This window comes from Oryza glaberrima, chromosome 2 (genome assembly GCF_000147395.1).
Source record: "Oryza glaberrima chromosome 2, OglaRS2, whole genome shotgun sequence".
Classification (NCBI taxonomy): Eukaryota; Viridiplantae; Streptophyta; class Magnoliopsida; order Poales; family Poaceae; genus Oryza; species Oryza glaberrima.
In genome coordinates this window covers 2,411,306-2,422,786 of record NC_068327.1, presented here as the reverse complement: position 1 = coordinate 2,422,786, position 11,481 = coordinate 2,411,306, and the positions used below count along the sequence as shown (strand labels likewise).

The window sequence follows — 11,481 nt, the reverse complement described above, 5'->3', positions numbered from 1 at the left end:
AAGACATGGTATCTTAGAGTTTGTTAGAGATAAGAGTCGTGTCCGACAAGGACATATCTTGTATCTCGGGTATAAATATGACCCGAACCCATGTAATCAAATAACACACGTTCTATACAATCTCGGCGCATCGCCACCCTTTTTACTTTCGTTTCATCTCGACGAGTTCTTACTTTCGAGTTGAGCTGCATCGTTTCGATCTTCAACTAGAGGTAAACTTGTCATGGCGGCTTGCGTTCTCGGGATTAGTGCTTACATCTTTATGACATTCTAATCTTGTTTATGCAAGTTGTCGATTTATCATATATCCTATATAATCTCTGGCAATATTGCTATTTAACCCTCAGTCGGCTAACGTCTATCACTGGAGGGCAGCCGATTAAGTTAAATATCAACGTTGACTTAGATTATATAGGGTATCCACCACCCTATGAAATATCCAACGACATGATTGTCTAGATATTGTTATTCTTTTCATACTTATAGCTGCATCAGTTGAGTTTGACCATATAAGTCGTGATTAGAATCTCAATCTCTAGCCTGCTTTTGGTTGCCGATTAGGGTTTCATCGGGGTTTCAGCCGATCTTACCTGATTTAACTACTTTATATCCCATATGCTTGACTGATATGTTAAATCTGCCCTTTATGTTAAGATCTCATCACATTTAGGTATATTAAGCTTCTTGTTTGGTATATTTTGCTTGCCTTAATATCTTAATATAGAGTGGTATCGGAGTATTAGTCGATACATGCTAGATCTATCTTATCGGCTATACTATGAATGCTTATAATCTCCTTGTTAATGTATATTTCGATCTAAGTGATTTATACTGTCTCGGCATGGCGACCGATCTATCCCAATCACTTGATTTAAGTATATATCGATAGAAGTATTATATACCGTTAATATCTACAGCCGATCGAGTAGATTTAGTTCTTTCTTGTTTATTTATGACTGCCGATCGATTCAAATATGACATCGGCGACTAGCCGATCGGCTATCATTTATGGATTTAATCGCGGTTTATTTGTCTTTATTTCTTGTTAATTGCAGGATCAAATCAACTGGCACGCTCACGAACCTAAAGGCAAGATTTTTGGACCTGCACTAAAGTTAAGCAGATCTTCCAGGCCACTGTGTGTTTTTCGCATCAACAAGTACAAGTGGCCTAACTTATAGAATTAATTGCTGTACCCAATGCTAAAAGTACTAGACACACTATTTATACGGACTCATTTGTCGAATTTACTAAAATTATGTGATGGTTCTGCGTTTTGTTTTGTTAACAAAATTGGTGATATTTTTGAATTCAATGTTCACCTACAGAGATTATTGCAGGTAGTACAGCTGTGATCCCTTCTATTCCCCCATGCAAATACCACTGGTCAATGGCAGGGAGGGTTTGTGCGGTTCGCAGGATCCAGCCAAATGGTTCCCCCCATGCATACAGAAGCTGGAAGCTCTCAGTTCCAAGGATCGTTTTCCGGTAGTTCAATAAACACACATTTTAATGTTCATCATTTTGTAATTTACTGAGCCACGCACATATTTTCTTATTTTCGCAGGTGTACCTCAAGTTAACATGCCCATGTTTTCAACGGGTATGAACGATCATTGCCAAGGAGCTCCAACATTCAACATTGGTTCGTAAATAATGTGTTTCATTTTTTCACTATCTTTATATTGTGATATTAATTTAGCTCTCCACCTGCAGGGGGGATGTATCAAATGTCCATGAATGAAAACACACAACCACAAGGACCAAGCTTTCTCGAAATGTTAGGCCATGGAGATTGGTTGTTCAATCAACCACCTATCATGCAACCACAAACAACAGGTACAACTTATAATTTACTAGAAAATAATTTATTTTCAGTATGTGTGCATGCTACAACTTTGCATTCAATGTTTTGTAGGAATGTACAACCCCGAACAAATGATGGGATATGCCGGCAGCACACAGTCATACGGAGAACCATGTAGCTACGGTGGGGGCTCGTCAACAGCACAACACGACATAGGACCATTGCAACATGATGAACCACCACCAATAACTCAGCCAGCCCAAGACTACGACGATGTTGATCTCCGCGGTGTTGAAGTCGTTCGTAGGTCTGTCCGCGAGTGATATTCACCTGAAAGATTATCTGAGCGATATTCACCTGAAAGATTAGCTTTGTCAGGGCGCAGACCTCCAACTGGTGCTAGAAGAAAGGGAAAGAAAAAGGAAACTGGCACGTCCCGAAATTTCGATGATGAGGCTTAGGAATAGAACGATTTTATATTGGGCTCATTCGAACTAATTTGTAATTTTTTGTGTTCAAACTTTCTAATATCTCAGCTACATTTCTAAATAAATAAATTTGAAATACTTACCTGCCTTACCATCACGAACACTTACAAATATTTACACTTCAGTGGGTTTGAACACTTTGCGAATTCATGGCATTATCTTATGGTAAGCCCCTAATATGCACCATAAATTATCGCGTACTCAGTTCATACCACAGGATAGGGCCTGCGAATTTGCAAAGTGCACTAACCTACTGAAGCTTACACCAGTGATACGCTATACTTGAGTCCGCATCTTTCGTTTCGCAACGTTCCTTTTATAGGCACTCAACAAGTAACCTCTCTAACCAGACGACAACAAACTTTCGGCGGACAGCACGCGAAAAAAATCTAGCATCACTCTCTCTTTGTTTGTGGCGAGCATGTGACATAGAGAAGACAAATAACTTTCGGTGGACAAAAAAACTTTCGGTGCGATCCCGCAGAATGGAGGCACGGAGTAGCAGTGTATTGTTTTCCATACCTAATTTTGATCGTCTGTCTTATTTTTAAAAAAATTAAATTATTAATCACACATAATTTACTATTCATATTTTATCATCTAGTAATAATAAAAATACTACTTATAACAAAAATTAAATAAAATAAACCATCTAGGTTAGACATTGAAATTTATAGTTGCACTTAAAATTGTTAACGAGGGAGTTCGGTTTACGGGAGAAGGGTGTGGGACCGGCATCACGGTGCCGCAGACTGGCGCTGCATGACCGCTCGGTCCCGCGCCTCCACTCTGCGCAACCGAGCGGCACTAATTGAGGAGGCGGGCCCGCGGGAGCGCTATCGGTTCCGCGGATTGGGGCTGCGGGACCGTCTCGGTCCCACGCCTCCGGTCCACGCGATCGCCTGGCCAGCCGACCGGTCCCGCTACCACCACCACTCCGCGCAGCCACGCCGCGGGACCGACTCGGTCCCGCACATCCATTCCACGCGACCGAGTCGGTCCCGCACACCCGTTCTGCGCGACCGCATTCCCGCGCTGCCAATCTGCGTTGCCATCTCGTTCCCGCTTCCCCAGTCCACGGGGAAAGTATATTTGCCAACGTATATAAATGCATATTACTAAAAAAGAATATATATTCAAATTTAATTTGATAAACCACATGCATACACCAGCAGGCAGGGGCGGAGCCCAATGGGCCTAGGGGGGGTTCATAGGCACCCGGCCCAATTTTCAGTTTTAGTAGGTAATAAGTTCACTGGAGGTCCCTCAACTTAACAGCGAGATTTTTTAAGGTCCCTTAACTACAAAACCAAAAATGTGTACCCTTAAACTTACACAAACTGTGCACACAAGGTCCTATAGCAGTATATATGGGTGGTTTCACTGATATGGTATCCTAGTCAGAAAAAAAATTAAAAAAAGTACGTGGGACCCATCTGTTAGCTACACATTTTTTTTTCTTCTCCTTCTCTTTTCTCTCTTCTCTCTTCCCTTCTTCGGGCCGGTGGCGGGCGGAATCGGCGAGCGCGGCAGCAGAGTGGCGGCAGGCTGCGGACGGCTGGCGAGCGTGCGGCGGGCTGCGGCGCGGAGCGGATGGCGGGCGAGCGCGACGGTGGACCTCCGCCGTTGCTGCCCCTTCCTCCGCTCGCCGCTCATCGCGTGACGGCACCAACGCGGCTGGCTGCGGCGGGAGGGAGGTGGACCGCGCGCTTCTTAGTTGATGGCGATGCCCCGGAGCTTCATGTGTGTACGCCGATGGGTTCGTCGGGCTCCGGACCATGTCGGTGTAGGAGAGAGGATGGTGCCCGCGTCGAACGGCGGCCGTGCTTAGCAAGAAGACATCGAACTACTACTTAACCGATAGCTTCGAATAGAGCTGGGTTGGGTCGGCTGGCTGACCCCGCCACGGCCAAGGCCAGCGTCGCCGGCCGCTGTAATGATCAAATTTGCACAAGTCTTTCACTGTCGATCTGATCATCATCCACCAAGCTCATGTACCCAGTTTAGCAAAAGTAAGCACAAGGCTTCACGCATGTTTCACAGCAACTTCTGCCGCTGCGACCTCCTCCCATGCTGCGCCCACGACAGGAATGGTGGTAACGTGAGCCCAGTCAGGTCCCAAGGCCGCCCACCAACTTCCTCCCGCGCACCACCTGCATCTCCTCCGCAATTCATCCAACCATGCATTGGAGCCACTGAGCCAGCATTCACCTCCACCTTCTAATCACCACCGATTGACTCCGCCTCGCCGTTGCGCGATGCTGATTGCGCTTTACTAGGTTTGGACGCGGCGGCAGCTCTCCCGCAGCCTGGAGGGTACCTCCGCACGGCGGAGGCGAGGCGCACGAGCACCACCTCGGTAGCAGCGGGTACCTAGCTCGATTCCGGCCACCAACCCATTCCCCTCGCCGTGATTGGGCCCCTCGGTCGCGACCACGAGGAATGGCTGCCTTGCCAGTTTGGGGGATTTCGTCGCCGCGCGCGCCGATGCGTTCGGAGGTGGTCGGAGGAGGTTGGCGCGCCGTCCGCAGCCCGCCGCCGCTCTGCTGCCGCGCTCGCCCACTGCCGCGCTCGCGGATCCCGTCCGCCGCCGGCCCGAAGAAGGGAAGAAGGAAAGAAAGAAGAGAGAAAAAAGAGGAGGAGAGAAAAAAATATGTGTAGCTGACAGGTGGGCCCCATGTACTTTTTAAATTTATTTTGCTGACTAGGATGCCAAGTCAGCAAAAACACCCATATATACTGCCATAGAAACTTATGTGTACGGTTTGTGTAAGTTTAAGGGTAAACATTTCTGATTTTGTGGTTAAGGGATCTTAAAAAATCTCGCTGTTAAGTTGAGGGACCTCCTATAAACTTATTCCTTTTAGTAGTTACCCCTCATTTTCACCTGTAAAAAGTACACCGAAGGTCCCTCAACTTGTCATCGAGTTACAAAATCGTCCTCCAACCGCAAAATCAGATATCCGGCGTCCCTTAACTAATCAAAACCGGTCACAATAGATCATTCGGTGGTTTTGATACCGGTTTTGTCCTACGTGACAGCTGAGCCAGCGTGGGACCCACGTGGGCCCCACCTGTCAGCATGCCACGTGAGCACCCTTTCTTTTCCCCTCTTCACCCTTCCTCCTATCTCTCTCTCACTCTTCTTTTGGCAAGCCCGTCGGCGGCTGGGGAGGAGGCCGTCGGGGCGAGGCGGAGGCCGGTCGCGAATGGCGTCGGTGACGCTGCGTCACCGCCGGCGGAGAAGCGGTCCCGCGCGGGCGGGTGCCACGGCCGTTGGGCGCGGAGGCCGACGAGGACGTGACGCGGCGACGACGCTTGGCGTGGCCGGCGGCTTACGGGGAAGAACTGACGGCGGCGGCGGGGGAGGAGCTTGGCGCGGCCGGCGGCCAACGGGGAAGAAACTGGGAGGCGGCGGTGGCGGAAGAACTGGGCGACGGTGTCGGGGAGGGCGCAGAGCTGGCCGGCCTCAGCGACGGCCCGACGCTTCCTTGGCGACGGAGAGGCTGTTTTGAGCAGCTGTTGGGTGAGGCCCATGAGCGTCTTGATGGAGTGGGATTAGTTGAAGATGGTGTAGTTCTTGCCGTAGATGCACTGCACCCACACCGCCGTCACGAGCCCCAGCCACCTCCCCCACCTCGTCCCGCCATTGCGTCCAGCGCCGCCGCCAGCGAGAGTTTGCATGGCCCATGCATCTCATAAAAACCAGCGAGCTAGCTTCTTTTATAAATAGTAATCTTGTTTGCTTAACGTAAAATGACAAAATATCGTCAAACATCCGTCACGGAGCAGAACACGAAGCGGACGTCCACATGCGCGGGCATCGCCGGCTGCAGCGCGTACGCGATCGAGATGCACGATGTTGCGACGCTCGTACCGCTTCGGCGTCGTCAGCGTCCCCACAAGCGTGTAAGTATATCTGATGGGAGATGTGCTGCAAGCTCAGGCCACACCCCGTCTGGCCCGGCGAGCTCCACGAGAACTTCATAGGCGAGCTCCTGACGAGGGCAGCGACGAGCTGGTCGCGGAGGATGAAGGCGCGGCGGGCGAGCAAGATCCGAAGAAGGACGTCGAGTCGAGGCGGCGGCGTCCGGTTGCGAATGGCGTTGGCTGCGTCGCCGCCGCCGGCGAAGCGGCCCCGCGCGGGCGGGCGCCGCGGCTCCCGCGCCGCATCCTCCCTCTCTCCGCGTGCTCGCTGTCGACCTCCCCACCTCCTCCCTCTTCGCACGCGCTCTCCGCTGGCCGGCGGCGCGGGAGCAGGCGTGCCGTCCGTGGCGGCGCGGTGGATGAGGATGGGGAGGACCAGCGTCGTCGCCGCGTCACGTCCTCGTCGGCCTCCGTGCCCAACGCCGCGGCGGCCGCCCGCGCGGGACCACTTCGCCGCCGGCGGTGACGCAGTGTCGCCGCTGCCATTCGCGACCGGCCGCCGCCACCTCGCCCCTGCGGCCTCCTCCCAGCCGCCGACGGGCTTGCCAAAACAAGAGTGAGAGAGAGAGAGGGGAGGAGGGAGGGAGAAGAGGGGAAAAGAGAGGGTGCTCACGTGGCATGCTGACAGGTGGGGCCCACGCTGACTTCGCCGCCACATAAGACAAAACCGGTATCAAAACCGGTTTTGATTAGTTAAGGGACGCCGGATATCTAGTTTTGCGGTTGGAGGACGATTTTGTAAGTCGATGACAAGTTGAGGGACCTTCGGTGCACTTTTTCCTTTTCACCTCATAGGAACCCCCTCAGCCCAAGAGTGTGCACCACCCTGACCCATGAGCGAGTAAGCAACGGCCCATTTGCAACGCCAGGAGACGCCCCCCACGCCCAGGAGCGATGCGCCGACGCCTCGAGTATCACAGCCGCGCCTCGTCTCCTTTTTTTTTTTTCTTTTCCCCCACCGCGAGTCGACCGATACCGCGTCGTCTGTTCGTCTTCGTCATCCGTCGCACCAGCAGGCTGCAGTCTGCATCGCTGGCCCGCGGGCTCGTCGAGTCGCCGTCCTGCCGCTGGTCGCCCTAGCCGGCCGCCGGTAGTAAAGCAGCAGTAGCTGCCAGCTGAACGCCTGGACTAGGACTACAGAGGCAAAGGGCGCAGAACAGTAGGGCAACCGAGCAGTGCACAGGCAAACTGAAGAGAGGTATTCATCTAATGATCTAATTATCTCTCTCTAATTCTCTTGATTAGTTTCAGATTTTCAATTTATACTCCTCTTTTCTCTTCTAGTTCACTCTTCTTTTTAATCCAATTAGTTTGATTTGTAACTTGATTCTACTTTTTCAATTATCCAGATTTATATAAGCTAGGGTTCAAAGTTTGAAGAACTGAAAGGAAGTTTCCATTAAACATCTCTGCTTGAAGGGACTCCTGTTGTCCTTCATCCATTAGTCCATCAGACCATCATTAGTAAAATTGTAAGCACACTAGTCCATCAGACCATCATTAGTAAAATTGTAAGCACACTGTGACACTTTAAGATGGATGGAAAATTAAGATGTCTTCATCGGATATAAATTTTTAGTTCAAAATTAAAATGTTTCTGACTTTTGTTCTAGTTTTATTGTGGGCTATTAACTATCGATGATGTTGAGATTAACAGCTTTGAGCCCGAGGATGAATTTTGCATAGATTAATCGTCTTCTATGTATTTTTTGATGTTCCATTTCGTGGTTTCTTTTCGTCTTATATTTCGGTAAGCACTTTTGCTTGCTACTAAATGATTTTGTCTCAATAGTTATCCATAAATGAACGAATAGCATTATTTATAGTAATTGCCGCTCTCTATATAGCAAAGTAGTGCACCACCCTCAATTTGGTTCTAATTTGGTTCTAGCTCTGCCACTGCCAGCAGGCACGAGCAGTAGCGGTAGCTAACGCTACAACGAGTACCTGGCAACAAAATAGATGAAACCGGATCGCCCCATGCCTGTGCGAACATCCGCCTATCCCCTCGAATAAAGGAAAATATTTGAAGCAGAACAATGCATGAACCGGTACGAATGGAAAGTAAACCTGACCATTTCAATAAGCAGTTAAGTACACACCATGCCTGTCAATGACTGCCCACAAGAGCTATTAATTAAGACTATCACTGAAGAAATATTCGGAGGTAGAACTGGGGGTGTGTGTCGGCACTGATCCCCACCTTCCCATACATGACGCTGAACGTAGCTGGAATCGGACGTGCTCGGTCGCTGTTTCTGCTGCTGCTTGCATCCCACAAATCCTGGAAGGAAAACAGAAGCAGATCAACATAATGGCTCATAACGTCACAGAAATTCCTCAACAAAACCATCGTCTTTGCCCTGTCCTGCAGGAACCCACCCTGAAAAGGCCGTCCAGCTCCACCGGCAACACGACCGTGTGTACTGTTCTAGCACCGCCAGCCCAGAGATACCAGTGACTCCTCCATGGCCGAGCTCAAACAAGGATGGAATGCACAACATTCATCAGCACAAACGGTGGAAGAACAGAAAGAAACTGCCGTTTACCTCTGGCACACAGACATGGAAGGATATGCGGGCGTCGGCGGCAGCAAGGTCGGCGAACGGTGGCTCCCATCCAAGGAAGAAGCAATCGTCGCCGCAGCCACTACAACGACCGCTACCGACATCCCAGCTAGGTAGCACCACATTACAAAACAAAGAGATAAGTATGCTTGTCACATTTTGACAAATAACAGATTGATCAGGGAACTTCCTGCTACCTAACCAACCAACCTTCACTTATCTGACATTCTGAACTGATAATCGTGGAGCACAACAAACCAAATCAAGGCAAGCCGCACTGCCACTGCCACATTCTGGAATCGCTGGATGAACAGGTGAATGTATAGAAATATGTGGCAATTAGGGCCAGTCACAAAGTTAAAAAAGAAAGCCATTCACTCACCGTCCATCCAGACAAGATACTTCATGGAGTCACCGGCCGCTGTTGGTGTGAGGACCACCCGCAACCATGGTCAACAAATGCACACGCCCTCGAAACCCTCATAGAGTCCAACCCAACCCTGCATAATTGAAGGCAGCACAACAACCCACCAATGTCCATCTTGGTGAAGAAGATGAAGTTGATGGCGTCCGCCTGTGCCAGCAACCGCATCAGCGTGTAGTCGCTGTTCCGCCTAAACAAAAATCACCAGAAATCTCCGTAGAGAGGAAGAAGCTAACTCACATATCGTTGGCAAGGTTGACCCTGGTGTTGGCGAAGAAGCCGCAGCCTGGGCTGTCACCGAGGGTAGCGGATTTGAGAATGAACTCGTAACACACCAAGCTTCTCCACCTCCAAATCACGTTGTGATCGAGGGCGGCGGCCGGTGGCGTGGATCTGCTGCAGGGGAGGGCAGCGACGGTTGTGGCCGATGGACGTCTTGCGGCATGGATCTGCTGCGTGGGAGGGCGGCGGCGGCGCGGTGGCGGCGCGTCGGCCGACGATGGCAAGGGGAGGGATGACGTCGACGGAGTCGGGCGGCGCGAGGGGTCGGCTGTGAGGGGAGGGACGAAGTCGGCGTCGGCTGCAGCCACCACAGGTGCTCGAACAGCAACGCGTCCACGGCGACCGCCACCGCGCCGCCGCGGGTCCGCCGCCCGGCCGCCGCGAGGAGGCGCCGCACCGGCCCGGCCTCGAGCACGGCCAGGTCGACGGGGGAACAAGTTCCTCTCTCCCTTCGTCGTCCCCACCTCCACCCTGACCACATGCGCCGCCGCGGACGCGGAGGCGGAGGAGTCGAGGCGCCAGTGCCCGCCGCGGCGAGACGCGGAGCGGAGGAAGGTGTAGCAGCCGGCGGAGGACGGACGCGGCGACGGGGCCTCCTCCTCCTCCTCGCCGTCGCCATCGGCGGGCGCAGCGGCGTGGCTCCCGATGCCAGGATCTGGGCCGTCAGCTCTTTGCGCCGCCTGTGGCGTGGTCGTCGGAGCTACGACCTCGTCGCTGATGAAGGCTGCGCCCGCCTTCACCGTTGCTCGGCGGAGACGGCTGCGCTCGGCGACGGCGCGAGGCGGAGGCGGACGAGCTCCGACCTCCGAGACGGCGATGCGACGGCGGTGGCGGAGGAGGTGGAGCAGGCGGCGGTGGCACGATGGCGACGGCGGAGGGAGAGGGTGAGACGAGGGGGAGGAGGGGAGAATGACAGGAATTCTTTTTACAAATAATACGATTTTAATGGAGCAAAAATATTGGTCGGTTAAATGAAATCGCAAGTCTAGCACCTATAGAACCGCCGTTGTTCGCCTATCGAACAACTGCAGTTCGATAGGTACTTGTTGAACTGCCAGTTCGACGAGTGATAAAATATCTTCAAAAAAAAAAAAGAAAAACACTGTAGTGACACTGTAACAGCGCAGCCTATCAAACTTTGCCCGTTTGATACGTCCATGCCACGCGCCCTATCAAATCTGGACTGTTCGATATGTCCATGTGGGGGCACTGTAGCAAAGGACTATTTTTTTTCTTGGACCAACTACCCTGTGGTACCTGTTGAATTTGTTCGATAGGTACCCCTATGGAACTATGAGTACTAAACATAAGATTTTGTCTAACCGACCTATATTTTTGCGATTTTCCATTAAATCGTATTATTTGTAAAAAAAAAGCTAGGGCTGGGTGGGTTTTTGCGATTTTCCATTAAATCGTATTATTCGTAAAAAAAAAAAAAGCTAGGGCTGGGGTGGGTGGGTTAGTGTGAGTCATTTTTTGAAAAAGCCCCTCTTCTTTTAATTTTTACAACGCGGTCCTAATTCATGATTTTTCTTTTCTTTACACGGAATATCTGAATTCTATAAGGGCCTCCATGAAAATAAACACCTCATAGGCACGGTTCTCAAGGGACCTCGATTGAATTACCCGGAAATAAAAGGGTTTTTTCACAAAAATACCACCCCATGCACTATTCATACTGTATAAAAATCCTGACGTGACACACCTCCTCGCCCGCCCAACCTGCGCCCCTTCAGGCTATGTTCGGTTACTAGGGATTTAATCCCCAAGGAGAATCAATCCAGGGAGGAATTAAGTGAATCCCTCTCATATCACTTAATCCCTGTTGGGGATGAATCCCTCTCTAGAAACCCTGTGTTTGGTTTTGGCTGGGATTTTGGCTAGAAAAATCTAAAAACTGCTGACCAACGTGAATATATGAATGCTGATGCTCAATAATAACCAAATACTCCCTCCGCCCCAAAAAAAATCCCAATCCTGGGTTTG

The 11,481-nt window shown here is 50.9% G+C and overlaps 1 long non-coding RNA gene across 9 annotated transcripts; it reads right to left on the bottom strand.

The window, feature by feature from the left end:
• Positions 1-8,278: 8,278 nt before the first annotated feature.
• Positions 8,279-9,592, bottom strand: LOC127764254 (uncharacterized). Of its 9 annotated transcripts, none has more exons than XR_008015837.1 (4): positions 9,172-9,570; positions 8,987-9,091; positions 8,605-8,898; positions 8,279-8,506 (listed from the first exon to the last, which is right to left on the bottom strand). It is a non-coding gene; the product is annotated as an uncharacterized LOC127764254 (long non-coding RNA). The 9 variants fall into 9 exon arrangements; XR_008015832.1 differs by having other exon boundaries at positions 9,000-9,091; positions 9,172-9,569; XR_008015835.1 differs by having other exon boundaries at positions 9,000-9,082; positions 9,172-9,569.
• Between the last annotated feature and the right edge of the window lie 1,889 nt (positions 9,593-11,481).